The sequence below is a fragment of the Peromyscus leucopus genome, chromosome 8b (assembly GCF_004664715.2).
Source record: "Peromyscus leucopus breed LL Stock chromosome 8b, UCI_PerLeu_2.1, whole genome shotgun sequence".
In the NCBI taxonomy this organism is placed as follows: domain Eukaryota; kingdom Metazoa; phylum Chordata; class Mammalia; order Rodentia; family Cricetidae; genus Peromyscus; species Peromyscus leucopus.
In genome coordinates this window covers 23,243,474-23,259,367 of record NC_051086.1, presented here as the reverse complement: position 1 = coordinate 23,259,367, position 15,894 = coordinate 23,243,474, and positions in this window count along the sequence as shown.

Sequence of the window (15,894 nt, the reverse complement as noted above, 5' to 3'; positions counted from 1 at the left end):
GTTCCATTGTCAGACTGCCTAAAATTTCGAACAAAAACCAATTTTCTTCCAATGTACACATAAAACCCATTTGTTTTTTAATGTGGAAAAATTCTCTTTTAGATAGTTTCCTTTAAAATATCTGATATGTTATGACTTACCAAATCTGCATAGAACAGTAGAAATCCGAGGGGATTTTCAAAGCAGCCACCTAGTGTCCCAGGTGTAAATCCAAAGAGAAAGAGAGAGAGAGAGAGAGAGAGAGAGAGAGAGAGAGAGAGAGAACAAGAAAGCGTAGCTGGCTAAAGTTTAAATGCAGCCACGTGTTCCCTCTTGTGCCGAGTCAAGGCTTGGGTCTGACTTCCTTAAGCTCTGACCACGTGCGTTGGCTTTACAGGCAGGGCCCTGTTCGGCAGGGCAGGTCTGAGTTGTTTGTAGCACCGGCTTTAAGCAAGCAGGATTTAAGCAAGCAGCTCACCGATAGTCCAGCCTGAGGTCAAGCAGAACTAGACCCAGGCTAAGAAGCCGTTGCTCGGACTAAGAAGCCGATTGCCGCCGGCCGCTGCCACTGCGGGCCGCCTGCCGCCCTTGTGGGAAAGCGGACCTGCCGCCAAGCCAAGCAGTTTTTAATGGATTCTTGTCACGTTGGGCGCCAGATGTAGATGTAACCAACCATCTTATTAAATAAGAAACACAGAAACAATGTAAAAGAGAAAGCCGAGAGGTCAGAGCTCAGAGCTAAAAATCTCACCCTTCCTCCTGCTGTCCCAGCTTCGCGAAAAGAGACCTACTTCCTGTCGGTTCGTTTTTTTTATAGTATGTTGTTCTGCCTTCTCATTGGTTGTAAACCCAAACACATGACTGCCTCGTCACTGTCTGAATGTACAGCCCCCTAGGTCTTAAAGGCATATGTCTCCAATGCTGGCTATATCCCTGAACACACAGAGATCTTATGGGATTAAAGGTGTGTGCCACCACCGCCACACTCTTGCTATGGCTCTAATAGCTCTGACCCCCAGACAACTTTATTTATTAACATACAATCAAAATAATAATTCAGTACAATTAGATTACCACCACAACACTCTTCCTTCCTTCCTTCCTTCCTTCCTTCCTTCCTTCCTTCCTCCCTCCCTCCCTCCCTCCCTCCCTCCCTTCCTTCCTTCCTTCCATTCCTTTTGTTCTTTCTTTTCTTGTGTGTATGACACATGCATGATGTGTGTGTGGGAGCACATGTGTCACAGTGCTTATGTGGAGGGCAGGAGCCTCCTTCAGGTCTTAGCTCCTACCTTCCACCTTGTTGGAGACAAAAAACTCATTCCATACACTGAGTACACCAGGGTAGCTGGATCATGAGATTCTGGGGATTCTCCTGTTTCCATTGTTCATCTCACTATAGAAGTGCTGGGAATACAGATACACATTACATGCCCTCCTTTTACATAGATTCTGAGGGTCTGAACTCAGGTCCTTGTGCCTTCATGGGAAATGCTTTACCCACTGGATCATCTCCCCAGCTCCATGTTTCCTTTCAAATCTGAGATAGCATGAGCCTCTCTCCAAAGTCATACCTCCTTCCATGTGTGAGTCTTATGCCCTTCCACTTTGATAAAGAATATTCTAGAAATTAAAAAATACTTATCAGGGCTGGTTCTGAAATGTCAAGATTTCATGCTTGGGGGAAGGAACTCTTTGGTAACTTCATTAGAGGCTGAATTATAATGCTTAAAAGCCACATGTTCAAGTCTTAAATACCCCAAACTCCAGAGTACATCTCTATTTGGATATAACTTCTTTGTCAGCTTTCTATCACTACGACAAAATACTGAGAAAAATCAACTTAAAGGAGAAAAGGTCCATTTTGTGGTTTCAATGGGTTCAAGCCCATAGTCATTCAGCTAGTCTGCTTTTAGGACAGTGTCAAGTCAGAAGAACATGGTGGAAGACATCTTTCCATCCCATGGTAGTCAGGAGAAAGAGGGAGAGGAAGAAAAAGAAGGATGGAGAGAGAGAGAAGGAGGGGAGACAAGAAGGAGGGGGAGGAAGAAGAGGAGGAGGAGAGGAGAGAAAGGGGGAGAAGGAACAGGGAGGAGGGGAGAAGGGGCGAGAAACTCTAGGCCTATCTAGTCTTCAAGGGCATATCCTAAATAACCTACTTCCTCCAGCTAGGCCCTATCCCCTGAAAGTTCTGACTTCTCCAAATCCTGCTACTAGTTGGGACCAAGATATCAACACACCAGTCTTTGCTGATCATTCCTGACCCACAGCAGACAAAGCCATGTTACTGGGCTGAACCTGCTGCTATAACAGATGTGCCTATAAGAAAGGTGTAGGGCATCTGCACACAGAGGGAACCATTTTCAAGCTGAGAGGTATTGTGGAAAATCTAGTTCTGTCAATTCCCCATTCTCATACTTCCAGGCTTTAGAGCTGTGAGGCATTATCCTTGACACCCAGGGCATGGTATTCTGTTACAGTAGCTCTAGAGAACTCACACAGTTCTGTATGGATGAGTGACTTGCTGAAGTAGAATTTACCTTACTGTCTAGAGGACAGAACCAGATGAGTTAAAATTACAGACAGATTGGTTATTAGGCTTAAAATGAATGTAATTGAGTGTTGTGCACCCCCCCCCCACACACACAGAGAGAGAGAGAGAGAGAGAGAGAGAGAGAGAGAGAGAGAGAGAGAGAGATATATGCAGGTTTGTACCCCAATGAATGCTCATGTGGCGATATGAAATCATGACGGTTGTCTCCACTTTATTTTTTCATACAGAGTCTCTCACTGAATCTGGAGCTCACTGATTGGACAGGACTAGCTACCAGATATCCCCCTGCTTCTGCCTTTCCAGCACTGGGATTAGGGGTGTATGCCCATGGAAGTCCTTTGTGTGAATGTTGGGGATCTGAACTCAGGTCATCATGCTGTACAGCAAGCAGGTCACCAGTGGAGCCACCTTTTCATCCCTTATGGTTCTGTTTCCTCATCTCTAACACGTGGGTGCCTTGATGCCGATACAGAATGTACCAGGGTGCCAGCTGGCTCTAAGGAGATGTTATTATTTCTTATTAATATGTGGTTATTTCACAAAATAATGTGTTTCATTATGACATTTTCATAAATGTACATCATGGACTTTGATCACATTTGTACCATCGCTCCGTTTCACCCTGTCATACCACTCAGTTCCCTTTCTCTCTCTAAATAGTCCTTTTTCTATTTCATGTGCATTTACCCTGTTATTGGCACATATTAATTGCACACAGAGAGTCACCACACATATTCACACAATGCCCTTTGATTATAGTCATTTTTCTATTACTCTTTATTCCTCTCCCCTTTCTGATCTACCTCTACAATTCTTAAAATTTCTCCATCTCACTTCATGTCCATTTTCCCTTCTAGCTTCCATGTATGAGAGAAAGCGTTTGATATTTATGTCTCTGAGTCTGACTTACTTAGCTTACCACTATCACCTCCAGAATGTAGATTAGTGTAGCCACCATGGAGAGCAATATGGCAGTTCCTTAAAATCCAAAAATAAAACAGCTGTGTGATTCATCCATTCCATTTATGAGTATATACCTTCTTCCTCTGCTAAAGTAAGCCTTCTACAGGAACACTTACTTTAATATGGCACTATTCTCTAGCAAAGCTGTGGAATCAGCCTGGGTACACTCTTCTATCAACAGTGAATAAAGAAAATAATGTAGTATACATACACAAAGGAGTTTTATTCATCTATAAAGAAGAACAAAATTAAGAGCTGTCATTTTCATTGTCTTAATGGTGGTTAGGAAGAAAGCTCTCCTCAGCCATACCCCATGGATCACTCTTCCTGATTTTCCTGAGGACAGGATGAAGCACAGAGGACTGATGAATGTTGTCAGGTTGATAGATTTTGTCTGTTTCTTTCCAAAGTGAGGATTAACTGAATCCACAAGTTGGAACCTGACAAGAGGCATTATAACTTAGTGCCTTGGGTAGTGTTTATATATTTAAGCCTCTGGCCCAGGAATCTTTCAAGGGCAATTGTATAGATGGTCTTATTTAGCTGAATCAGCTATCAGTACCTGAGATGGCCAGGTTGATGGGTAGTCAAGAAAAATGTGCTTGTATTCTATGCCTCCTCTCTCTCTCTCTCTCTCTCTCTCTCTCTCTCTCTCTCTCTCTCTCTCTCTCTCTCTCACACACACACACACACACACACTTATTTCCTGTTTTTACTTTTTCTATTCATTTCTACTTGGTGAGCTAATGAATATTACTTGGGTGTGTCTGTTCACACCTAACTCTGTGACCTTTTGTGTATCTATAATGCTCATTCTAAATTTACAAGACTGAGTCTGTGATGGTTAGTTTTGATTGTCTCCTGATGCCTGGGTTAGTAAAGCATATCTCGGAATGTACCCCAAGAGAATTTCCAGAGGGGATTAACTAAGGTGCCAAGAACTTCCCTGTGTGTGTCAGCATCCCACAGTGAGGGACTCAGGTGAAGCAAAAAGGGAGGAAGGAGGAAGCTGTTAGTACAGGCTTACCTGTTTCCTGGCTGCTGGGATGTGAGACACTGCTCTGCCATTTCCTCCTCAGAGACTGAAACCTCTGAGATCTTGAGCAAAACGTACCCTTCCATTCTTCAAGTTCCTGTAGATATTTTGGCCACAACCGCAAAAGCAGATTTTTTAGATATTTATTTATTTATTTATTTGTTTATTTATTTATTTATTTGTGTGTGTGTGTGTGTGTGTGTGTGTGTGTGTGTAAGTTAGAGGATGAGTTACAGGATTGAACTTAGGTTGTCAGGCTTGACAATAAATGCTTTTGTCTACTTAACCATCTTTCTGGACTATAATGCAAAAAAAAAATTCTTATTAAAACCGATCCTCCCTTTACCCTGCCTTCCCTCCCTCTTTGAGGCAGAGATTCATAGCCTAGGCTGGCCTCAAACTCATGATCCTCCTGCCTCAGCTTCCAGAGTGCTGGAATTAGAGGTTTGATTCCCCTTTAAGTGGACCATTTGTGTTGAGCCCCAACCCCTTTGAAAGACTAACTAGAGGAGTTGCTTCTTTGCTGGTGCAGACGTTGTTTTTAACAATGACTCCAGTAATTTCCCTAAAGTTCTTTTAGAAGGGTGTACTGAACCTGCGCATTCTAGGGTTTCTCTGATAGCTGGAAATAAAACACCGTAATCAAGCTTCCATAAAAGCACGCACCACATCAATTAACAGATATCGCCAGGGGCAGGCTTCTTCTTCAACATCTGCTCCTTTATCACGCACAGCACTGGCAGAATGCATTATGGGCACATGCCCATGGATTTCTGCTGGCCTCAAGGTGTACAGGGATTTCTGCCTGGCCTTGCTGACTTTCCTAAGGAGCCATGCTAACACTCACAATGAACTTCAGGGTGGTGAGCTTTCTTCTTCTACTCTGTCCAAATCCCACAGGATGGGGTTGAGCAGAAACCTGGTCTCTTACTTCAAGGAGTAGGTTTTCCTAAGGCACAAAGATCAGGAAATGACGGTGATGGGTGACTAGATGTGTATTTCTTGAGTAGTCACTGTATGGGGCACTTCAGACACAACATCCCATTTGAGGCTAAGCGAGTCCCATGGAGAGACATTATCCAGTCTTTTCTTTCTTTGGTGTGTGTGTGTGTGTGCATGTGTGTGTGTGCATGCATATGTGTGTACAGCTTGATGTCAGATGCCTTCCTTAATCACTCTCTACCTTATCTTCTGAGACAGCCTGTCTCCCTGACTGACTGGCTGATGAGCTCCAGGGATCCTCCTGTCTTTACTTCCTCAGAACTGAGATTGCAGGTCTCTGACATGACCAGCTTTCCCCAGGGGTTCTGAGGATCCTTGTGCAGTAAGCAGTGTACTGACCAAGCTGTCTCCCCAGCCCCTGTTAGTCACATTTTGAATGCAAGGAAGCTGAGTAATGGAGCCCAAATGCGCTATCAAGCCCATGGAGCAGGACTCAGTCCCGGTGGGCAATGCTACTTCTTGCTTCCCATCTCCTCTTCTTTTGGAGATGACCTTAGCCTCTGACCAAGGATTATGAACGCATGTAACACAAACCAGATGTGTCCTAGTCCTCACCTTCTGGCTATCTAAGGTTGACCTTGGGTGGTCTCTAGCTGAGCTTCCTGAGTTGGAATCCTTCCCTTAGAATGAGTTTGAGATTCTAGGAGGAATAGATAGAAAATTCCCTCTTTCCTGCAGAAATTCTCAGAAAATTCTCCCTTTCTTTCCCCAGAAGATGCGTTCTGAAGACGTGCGTATCTGGCAGCCATGTTGTTGCCACAGGCCAGTGTCTCCTTTTGGTGTTTCGGAGAGCAAAGAAATGAGGGAGGCAGATGTCAAGTCTTTGGTGATGTCTTTGATCTGGTTAGCATAAGCCACGCTAAAGGCATCTTGTGGGGTTTTATTATTTGTTTTGAAATCGTCATCCAAAATATTATATTTCATTATGACATTTTAGAGCATATTTTGTTGTTGATTTTCTCCTCCATCTCAATATCAGTCAAAATTAAAGAGTAATTGGACCCTTTAATGGAATAATCTTTTTGTACATCATGAAGATGTATCTTTGCCAAGGTGCCTTCTGATTGGATTAATACAGAGCTAACTGGCCAGTAGCAAGGCAAAAGAGGTTAGGTGGGAAAGCCAAACTAAGAGGATGTTGGGAAGAAGGGGAACAGAGTTAAGGGAGTCACAAGGAAATGCCATGAGCAAGCAGGATGAGAAGTACATAGATGAGGTAAATGAACCTTGGGGCAGCACATAGATGAATAGAAATGTGTTAATTTAAGTTATAGGAGCTAGCTAAAAGCAAGCCTAAGCTATTGGCTAAGCATTTATGATTAAGTCCCTGTATGGTTATTTGGGAGCCAGCTGACAGGACAGAGCTGGCTGGTTGTCCTGAAGCAAAACTCCACCTACGAATGGTACCCGGCATGGGGCTTGATTATGTATATCCACATAAAACCTAATAAAGCTTAAGAAAAGATTCCAAACACACAAAAATGGAGCCAAACACAGTTTCCTAATCCTGCAGTCACTCACACAGGCCATGGCACAGAGAAGCATCTCTGTGCTGCTTGCTGTGGACTTGAGCCACCAGAGTGAGCCTTGCCAGCTCACCATGAACTAAGCTGCATGGTGGGTTTAAGTTTTGCTTATGCAGACAAAAAGATCACAGATATGCCATAAAGACAAATCAAGATAGAAAAAACCTCTAAATGGGTTATGATATGTTTGAAAAATATATAGGCTTGGGAAAGAAAAGAGAAAGAGTATAGACAGTCTAAAAATAGTTCAAAAATAATAAAGTCCTTAAAAAAGGAATAAAATAAAATTTAAAAAGCCACATAAAGATGGAAAATACAAGGGGAATCTGGATCCTCTATGTTATTGTGTTGTCTTTAATTTTTCTGATTGGTGATGAAGCAACAATAGCTGCTGAGACACATTGGATTATGAAAGCTGCTAGATTAAACCAACCTATATATTTTAAAAGTATCTTGATTTCAGAATGGAAACCAGAATATGCATTACATTGAGGAAGAGGCTTTGCTTTTGTTTCCACAGGAGAAGAAAAGCTATGGATACCATCAAAATTGATAAAGATTAGATGTAAATAGGAGAGACCTCTTGATTAAAAGAAGAGATAGTTCATCAAACAGCATGGCCATTCAATCTAAACTAACATATAAGACTACCAACTGCCTTTCATTTGATCAGATGTAACTTGCCAAAAAGGAAACTGTAGATGTAACCATCTTATTAAATAAGAAACACAGAGCCAATGCAAAGATGAAAGCCCAAGAGGTCAGAGCAATAGCTAAGAGCTAAAAACCTTATCCTTCACTGCTGCTGCTGTCCTCCTCAGCAAGAGACCTACTTCCTGCGTGTTTGTACTTTTTATTAACTTTCTATTCTCCTTCTCATTGGTTGTAAACTCAACCACATGACCTCCTCGTCACTGCCCATATATACAGACCTTCAGGTCTTCTATGGTTGGTATTGACATTAAAGGCGTGTGTCTCCATGTTGGCTGTATCCTTGAACACACAGAGATCTGCCTAGCTCTGTTTCCCAAGTGCTGGGATTAAAGGCGTGCACCACCATCACCCAATTTCTGCTATGGCTTGCTATTAGCTCTGATCCCTAGGCAACTTTATTTATTAACATATAAATAAAATCACATTTCAGGACAAATAAAATATCACCATAGGAAACTTCCCAAAGTTAGGGTTGGGGCAGGATTTTTTTCTTTTGTGTGTGTGTTTTGTTTTTTGTTTTTGTCTTTCCAGGAGAATGAAGGCATCTAGCTAAGGAATCTGAAGACCACTGGACAAATGAGACATCTGAAGGAGGAGGAGGAGGAGGAGGAAGAGGAGGAGGAGGAGAAGGAGAAGGAGAAAATGTCCCAAGAAAAAGAGTAAATTGGCCTAATGATATAGCACATTTCCAACGGGCTAAAATTTTATAGATCTTCACCAATGTTTGTTTCTGCTGTTCTCTACAGACATATAAGACAAATGGTCTTTTTGTAGTCTCAGTTCAATTAAAAATTAGCTTTGGAGTTGGAGCATAGCTCTCTCCTTCTCAAAACCCAAGCATGCTTGTTAAAGCAAAATCCAAAATCTCTGTCTCATGACAGAAAAGCCACCTGATATGGGAGAGAAAAACGCAAAATTAAGGGATTATTCTATTGCCACTATTCACATAATACTTTGGTTTTATTTTGACTCTTTAAAATTTTTCTTAAGGCATAAATATTATCTCAAAATTTATAAGATTAATATATATATTTTAAACTTTCTGTCATAATATTAATGGTCTTATAGAGAACTAATTCTAGAAAAAAGGCTTTATTTAGCTTCCTGTGTATGATTTTGAGGTTGAGTCTCTATCAGGTATCTAAGAATTAAGTTTGTGTACTCTGGATGTACTTAATAAATTGTGGTCCTTTAACCTCTCCAAGATCTGTTGCATATGAGATTTAAAATGTTTAAGTTTTCTGAAGTGAACCATAACCATTCCTAACCTTTGAAGTCTCCAAAAGGCTGATGGGGCCCCACAGTAACTATTCCACTTGGATTTTGGAAATGCATTAAGCTGACAAGCACCACTTAAAGATCATCTTTGGACTATAAACTGCTCAGAACAATTTCAAGGTGGCTAGCTGAGATGGTCCAGCCTCACAGACTATTCTAGCCAGGATGTGAGATAAGCCTACACTTTCCCATTATACAGAGTCTGGACAACAAATGATACAGCTAGCTAGCTCTTCCAGGACTCGATTATTATTCCAATTTTCTCAGGATCCAATAAAGATACCATTGCCCCCAGACAACAGGAAATAATTTTAAGAACATGATGCCCACATTCTTAAGAGGTAGAGTGGGTAGTTCTTGGTCATTCCATGGGTTATAGATATTTGTCATCACTTAGGGGGATTGGTTACAAGTTGCTATTGGTAATGGTCAGGAAAAAAAGCTGAACAAAGAAGATTAGATTTGGGGATCTCATTCTGAAAATAAAAAGGGGGATATATAAATGATAGGATAAGGGTAGATTATTGAATCTACTTGTAAACTAAAAAAGCAACTACTAGTCTTAAATATTTTACATCGGTATGGATTTTTGTATATTGGTACAAACTTAACATTATTTTTGTTATATTGTATATATGTTTTTACTTTTGTTTAAGATATTTTGTATATTGAAACAAATTTAAGGTTATTTTTGTTAGAAAATACTGTACGTACATTTCTACTCTTGTTTAAAGTATTGTACCTATGTACCTCATTTAACAATGTAATGTAAATTTCTAGTCCTTGAAAGTTACTATTGCAAACTATTTAGTATAATAAAGAAATGCAGGTTAATCATTAGTCACCTATTACAATGAAACTCGTAGTCATGGTAGGTATGTTTTCAAGGTCAAACAGATATATTTTAGATAGTCAGGTCATCTTCAAACATGTCAGAGATCTACAGAATATTGTATTTAAGATGTTTGAGTAATATAAGGCTTTTTATGACAATGAGACACGTCTGCTCCTGGCAGCACCAATCTACTTCAGAGAAGATGATGGGCATTGAAAAAACTCCATATGGAGTTTACTTTCTTTGCTGCAAAAGTTAGCTACTGGGCAAGAAACTGCCCTTGCCTTGACTGCTGACAGTATGCTGTCCAAATTGGATAAGCAGGATACAAATGAATGTGACTGATGAACTTTTCCAAGACAGGCAGGACAGTCCTTCAAAATTCCTGCTTCACAGAAATATCTGTCAGATATTCTAGGCCTGTAGGCTGAAGAAGGATGGCCCAACATTACAGATGAAGCCTGGGGTAACTGTCCAGGCAGCCATCTGTTTTTGTCATTTCTCTTAATTTTGAAAGTCATTTGCTATGCACTTCCTATAATATTATGTAGGTAATATTATATCCTTTTTCAGGTCTTTGAGGGGGTTGAAGACCAGTTAGTTATAGTTGTAGTTCCCCCAAATCATGGTAGAAAGTAAATTAGGTACAAAACTTTGGACTCTTCAGGAGAGGATAGCTGATGGAGTAATTTCTCTAATTTTGCCAATTTACATATGGACTAGACATTATGAGTGTAATCCATACTTGATAAATTGTTCCTGCTGTATATAGTTTCACTTTTGTTATGGTTATTACCTTTCCTTTCTATTTAGACATTACTTGATAATCGTTCTTATTTTATATAGCTTTACTATGTTAGAGATAGAACCTTTCTTTTTTTTTAATTAGACAAAAAGGGGGAAATGTTATGGAATAACATTTAATAAATACACTATGAAGATGTGCCTTTGCCAAGGTGCCTTCTGATTGGATTAATAAAGATCTGACTGGCTGGTAGCTAGGCAAAAAGAGGTTAGGCAGGAAAGCCAAACTAAGAGGATGCTGGGAAGAAAGGAGACAGAGTTAAAGGAGTCATGAGGAGATGCTATGAGATGCAGAGTGAGCAGATGGGAAGTATGTACATGAGGTAAATGAACCTCAGGGTAGCACATAGATGAATAGAAATGGATTAATTTAAGTTATAGGAGCTATCTAAAAACAAGCCTAAGCTATTGTCCAAGCATTTACAATTAATACTAAATCTCTGTGTAGTTATTTGGGGGTTGGCTGATGGGACAGAGCTGGCTGGTCTCCACCTACAGGAGTCCAGAGGTGGCTGGACTCCACCTACAGGAGCCCCTCTTCCTTTGACAGGGTATCACTATGTATCTTAGTGGCCTCCAACTCAGAATCTTCCTGCTTCAGCCTCACAAGCTTTGAGATGACAAATGTGGGCCACAATATCCATAACAGACATTTTCCCAACATGATAAAGTGTTAATTTAAAATAAGCAGTCAACATCTTTGATAATAGGGAAGTGCACAAGTCCCCCCACTAAAATTATAAATTCCTTAAGGTATTTCTTCATTTGGGATAGTCTGAAGTGGTTTGGGATAACAATAAAATATGAAACAGAAGTAACATGGACATCTATTAGAAAGAAAACTCTTAGCTGACACCAGAATTCTAAGAGTAATCAATTCACTAAAGTATTTAAAAAGTAGATAGTCAAAAACACACAGTAAATACTTTAAACTGTCACTAATCATTAATAAGAAGTCAAAGCAGAGAAATTATTTATCCTCAGCTGCAAGACACAGAGAAGGCACTCAATGAGTGTTGTTCATGTGAACAAATGCATACAAACTGTATTGTATATATTTGAGGGTGGAACATATTTGAGAGTGTAATTCTGTTTTAAATGAGAAGGTGAAAGAATGTCCAGGTGCTAGTAACTCAAAATTTACATACAAGCTTACAGTACCACAATCAAAATCTCACTGGGACTTCCCAGGATGTTAAAAAAAAAAAATCCTGTTGCCATCATCCAGAAGAATGGACAGGTAAGATTATACAGGGATTTTGACAAGAAGAAAGGGATAAGTCGACATCTGGAAGATGGATACTTTTCTAACCCTATCACAAAGTGCTCTAAAAAGCTAGAAGTGCTCTACTGGTACAAGAAACAATCAAAACCAATGGGCTTAATTTTCACATTTACCATGAATGACTCCCACGGAGAAGGCCCCACAGACCTGAATCCCAGCACCTCAGGGGCTGAGGTGAGAAGATAGTGAGTTCAAGCCCAACCTGGTCTGTATAATGAGACCCTATCTAAAAAAAACATGCTCAGTTGTAGTGTTTTCTGAGCATTCCCAATGCCCCAAGTTTCATCTCCAGCACTGCAAAAGCAAAGCAAAAACAAACAAAAAACAAAAACAATCAACAGGAGGCACCAATTTAAGATATTAATCCAGAAAAATTGTTGTTTATTGGAAAAGAAGCAATGACTTTAGTCTTCCCTAGTATATCCTCTGATTCATTCTAAACAAATTAAACACACTAATAAAAACTGAAAACTTCAGATCATTTCCTCTTCATCTCAGCAGGTGGCATCTTCATTTGCATATCAAATTTACCTGCTAACCTAGACAGAGAGAAAATTGCGGTGGTATCCTCATAGGGATGTAGACTTTATTGCTATGATACTATGACAACATGGTTCTCAGGCTGTTCCAATCTCATGAGGGTCAGGTGACACCTTTGTTTTACCCCCCCCAAATATTCCTACACCAAAATGTCTTGAAATGTGCTCACCCACTGGAACCATGTGGGAATTCTCAATTAAAGTGCAGAGCCAGGTCCCTTCACTGCTCAGTGAGTGAGAACTTCTAAGAATGGGTTCCAGGAGTTCAAATATTTTTTAATTTTCTCATTAGAAACTATAATTACTGATTTATTTATTGTGTATATGTATGTATTTGTGGCGTGTGTGTGTGTGTGTGTGTGTGTGTGTGTGTGTGTGTGTGTGTGTTAGCTCTATCACTCTCTGCCTCATTACCTGGAAGCAGGGTCTCCCACTGAATCTAAAGCTAGGCTGGCAGCCAACAAGTCCTGGCAATGCTCTGATTCCCTTCCTGACCAAAGCTGGGGTTATAAGCCCCCATGCAGATATGTCCTACTTTTTACATGAGTTCTGGGGATTCCAACTCAGGTTCTTACATTTGTTTGTCAAGTACTCTTAGGACCCACTGAGCCATCAAACCAGCCACACTGGATTGTATTTTAAATAGAATATCTGATTATTGTTGTCATTGTTGAAACACAGTCTGATTGGGACTTGATATTTCTTGGTTAGTTTTGGGGATTTTGGGCAGTGGAGACCTCACTCAACCTGCGGTTACTGATGAATGGATAGAGAAGGATGTCTCCCAAATGCATGGAGGAGAGTGTTTCTCAGTCACCGAACCCTCCCTACAGAGAAGAGAAGGATATGAAGACAGGATGGAGGAACAAGATGAGAAAAGTAACATTAACCTCAACCACAGACAAATCTTTTGTTCCTCATAAAGTCTTCACCTTGGCTATGGGGCCTCGGCTGACCTTATGTGAGTATCTGTGAGGCTCAGTTAGGAAGCAAATCTCAGGTCTGTGTTTCCTGCTGCATGTTGGGTGGCTCATCACCAAGTAAACAGAGGTGGCCTAGAGAGATGCGGGTAGAGGAATACAGCATTGCATGCCCAGAGCCCAGCTCCATACCCTAAATTACTTCTTGATGGATCTAATATTTTGCCTGCCATATGGGACTGCTAGATTCAGCTCATAGCAGATCATTTAATAAATGCTAATTGTCATTGTTTTGCCTCTTGCTGTTTGAATATCCCTGGGATCGATTTTAGCCTTTCTGAGCCATAGGTTGTTCATCAGCACAACAGAAGAAAACTCACACCCTGCACACATTTGAGTGAGGAGTCTGTGAGAGACTTCAGGGAGAGCTCTTGGGGTCCATTGCTTTCTTCCTGTCTTCTATCACCTTTTCAATTCTGTTTCTTAAAATACTTTGCAAAATGGAAAGAGTGAGTAGTTAAAGATTTTTGTATGTGTCTGTACGTGTGTGGAGTGCACATGTCTTTGTATGCATGTTTGCATGTGTGTGGGTGCATATGTATATAACTGACCTGACAGGCAGAAATTAATATACATTTAAAGAGACTCTTATGCTCTCCTCTTTGGCTGTCAGACTATTAAAAGAATAGACCTCTAGAAATTATATTTTCTTTCCCTAGGAATCTCTTGCTGGGAGAAGAAATGGCTGGAGCCGTGATAGCTTTCAGAAGAGGAAACTGCCTCTTGGAGAAAGATTTACTAGTCAGCTGATCTTAAAGGAGGGACACTGCCATAGGCAGGGGCCAGGCCTGGCTGGAAAGCTTAGTTATGCCTATCTATTGCTTTCTGTTTAAACCATACTCTCATGTCAGGACTTGGGAAAGTCTCCACTGCACTTCACAGTCTCTTCCCCACATGGCTACATTGAATACATTTCCTTTTCCTGCTTTCTCCTGTTAATTTGGTTCTCTGAACTGGTTACTCAGCCACCGTGGCAAGTTGTGGCTTGTTGGGCATAGGCTGTGACTCCCAAGTTTGATGACAATATGGCAATCATAAAAGGACAATAGGCACATTTTGGAGTTTCTGCTGGCACAACTGTCATGTTAGTTACTTTTCGATGGCCGTGACAAATACCCAACCAAAGCCACTTAAGGAACGAAGGGCTTGTGTTGGCTCACACTTTGAGGGCACAGCCCACCATGATGGGGAAAGTGAGGTAGCGGGAGCAGGAGGTCATGTTGTGTCTTCAGCCAAAAAGCAGAAACTTGGTCCTGGTTCACTGTCTCCTTTCCTTTCAGTCAGGACCTCAGCCTATGTTGCAGCACACTCGCATTTAGGGTGGGTCCCTCACCTCTGCTAAACTGATCTGGAAGCTCCCTCAGAAACAAACCCGGGGCGAGCATCTCATAGTTGATTTTAGACCCCCATCAAGTTGACACTCAATATTAACCAACACGTCTATAATCACATTTTCAAGTGACATTTAATGACACAGGGGAATGCTTACCATAAAAATTAAGTAAAAAAAAAAAGCAGGCTGAAAATTTATACATGGTTTGATTCTTTTTTGGTTTAAAAATATTTAAAACAAGAGGGAAACTTGTAGCAATGCTCATGTGATATCGCTGATCGTTGAGTTTATTTACATCTCTCCCTCTTTTCTGCCCCTTTTGAATTCTCAATCGCAAATGACAAAAATCTGTGGAAAGGGAGGGGTTCTCATAGTTGGGGTTTTCCTGTGTCCACCCAGCTCCTGCAGCCGCTCAGACCCAAGTAAACACACAGAGACTTATATTACTTATAAACTGTATGTGTGTGGCATGCTTCTTGCTATCTTGTTCTTATGTCTTAAATTAACCCATTTGTGGCTTACCGGTACTTTTACATCTTGCTTCCTCTGTGTCTCTCTGACTCCTGACTCCTGACTCAGGCTTCCTGTTCCCAGAATTCTCTTCTCTCCTTGTCGCGCCTGTAATATACTTCCTGCCTGGCTACTTGCCAATCAGCATTTTATTTATCAACCAAATTAGAGCAACACATTCACAGCATACAGAGTGATATCCACAGCAGGGTCTCTGTTCCTTTCCATGATCACCACTCAGGGTGAATTAAATTAATTTTAATGTATTATTTTTAGTAATCTACTAATTCCAGTTAGTACTTCTCTGCATGCACATAATTGTGGGGCCACTCACCCAAGCATGGGAAACCAACTGGTGGCCACTGCTCTGAAGAAAAAGTCATTTGTATTTTCGACACTGTAACATTGGGCCTACGAGATTAGCTGGCTGCAGACAGGTAAATATGTCTTCCAGGGTAGAGAAGAAAGGTATATTAGTTACCTTTTTTTGTGCTGGGAAAAGAATACCTGACTTAAGGAAGAAAGGATGCCTATCTTCAGTTTATTGTGGTGGGAAGGC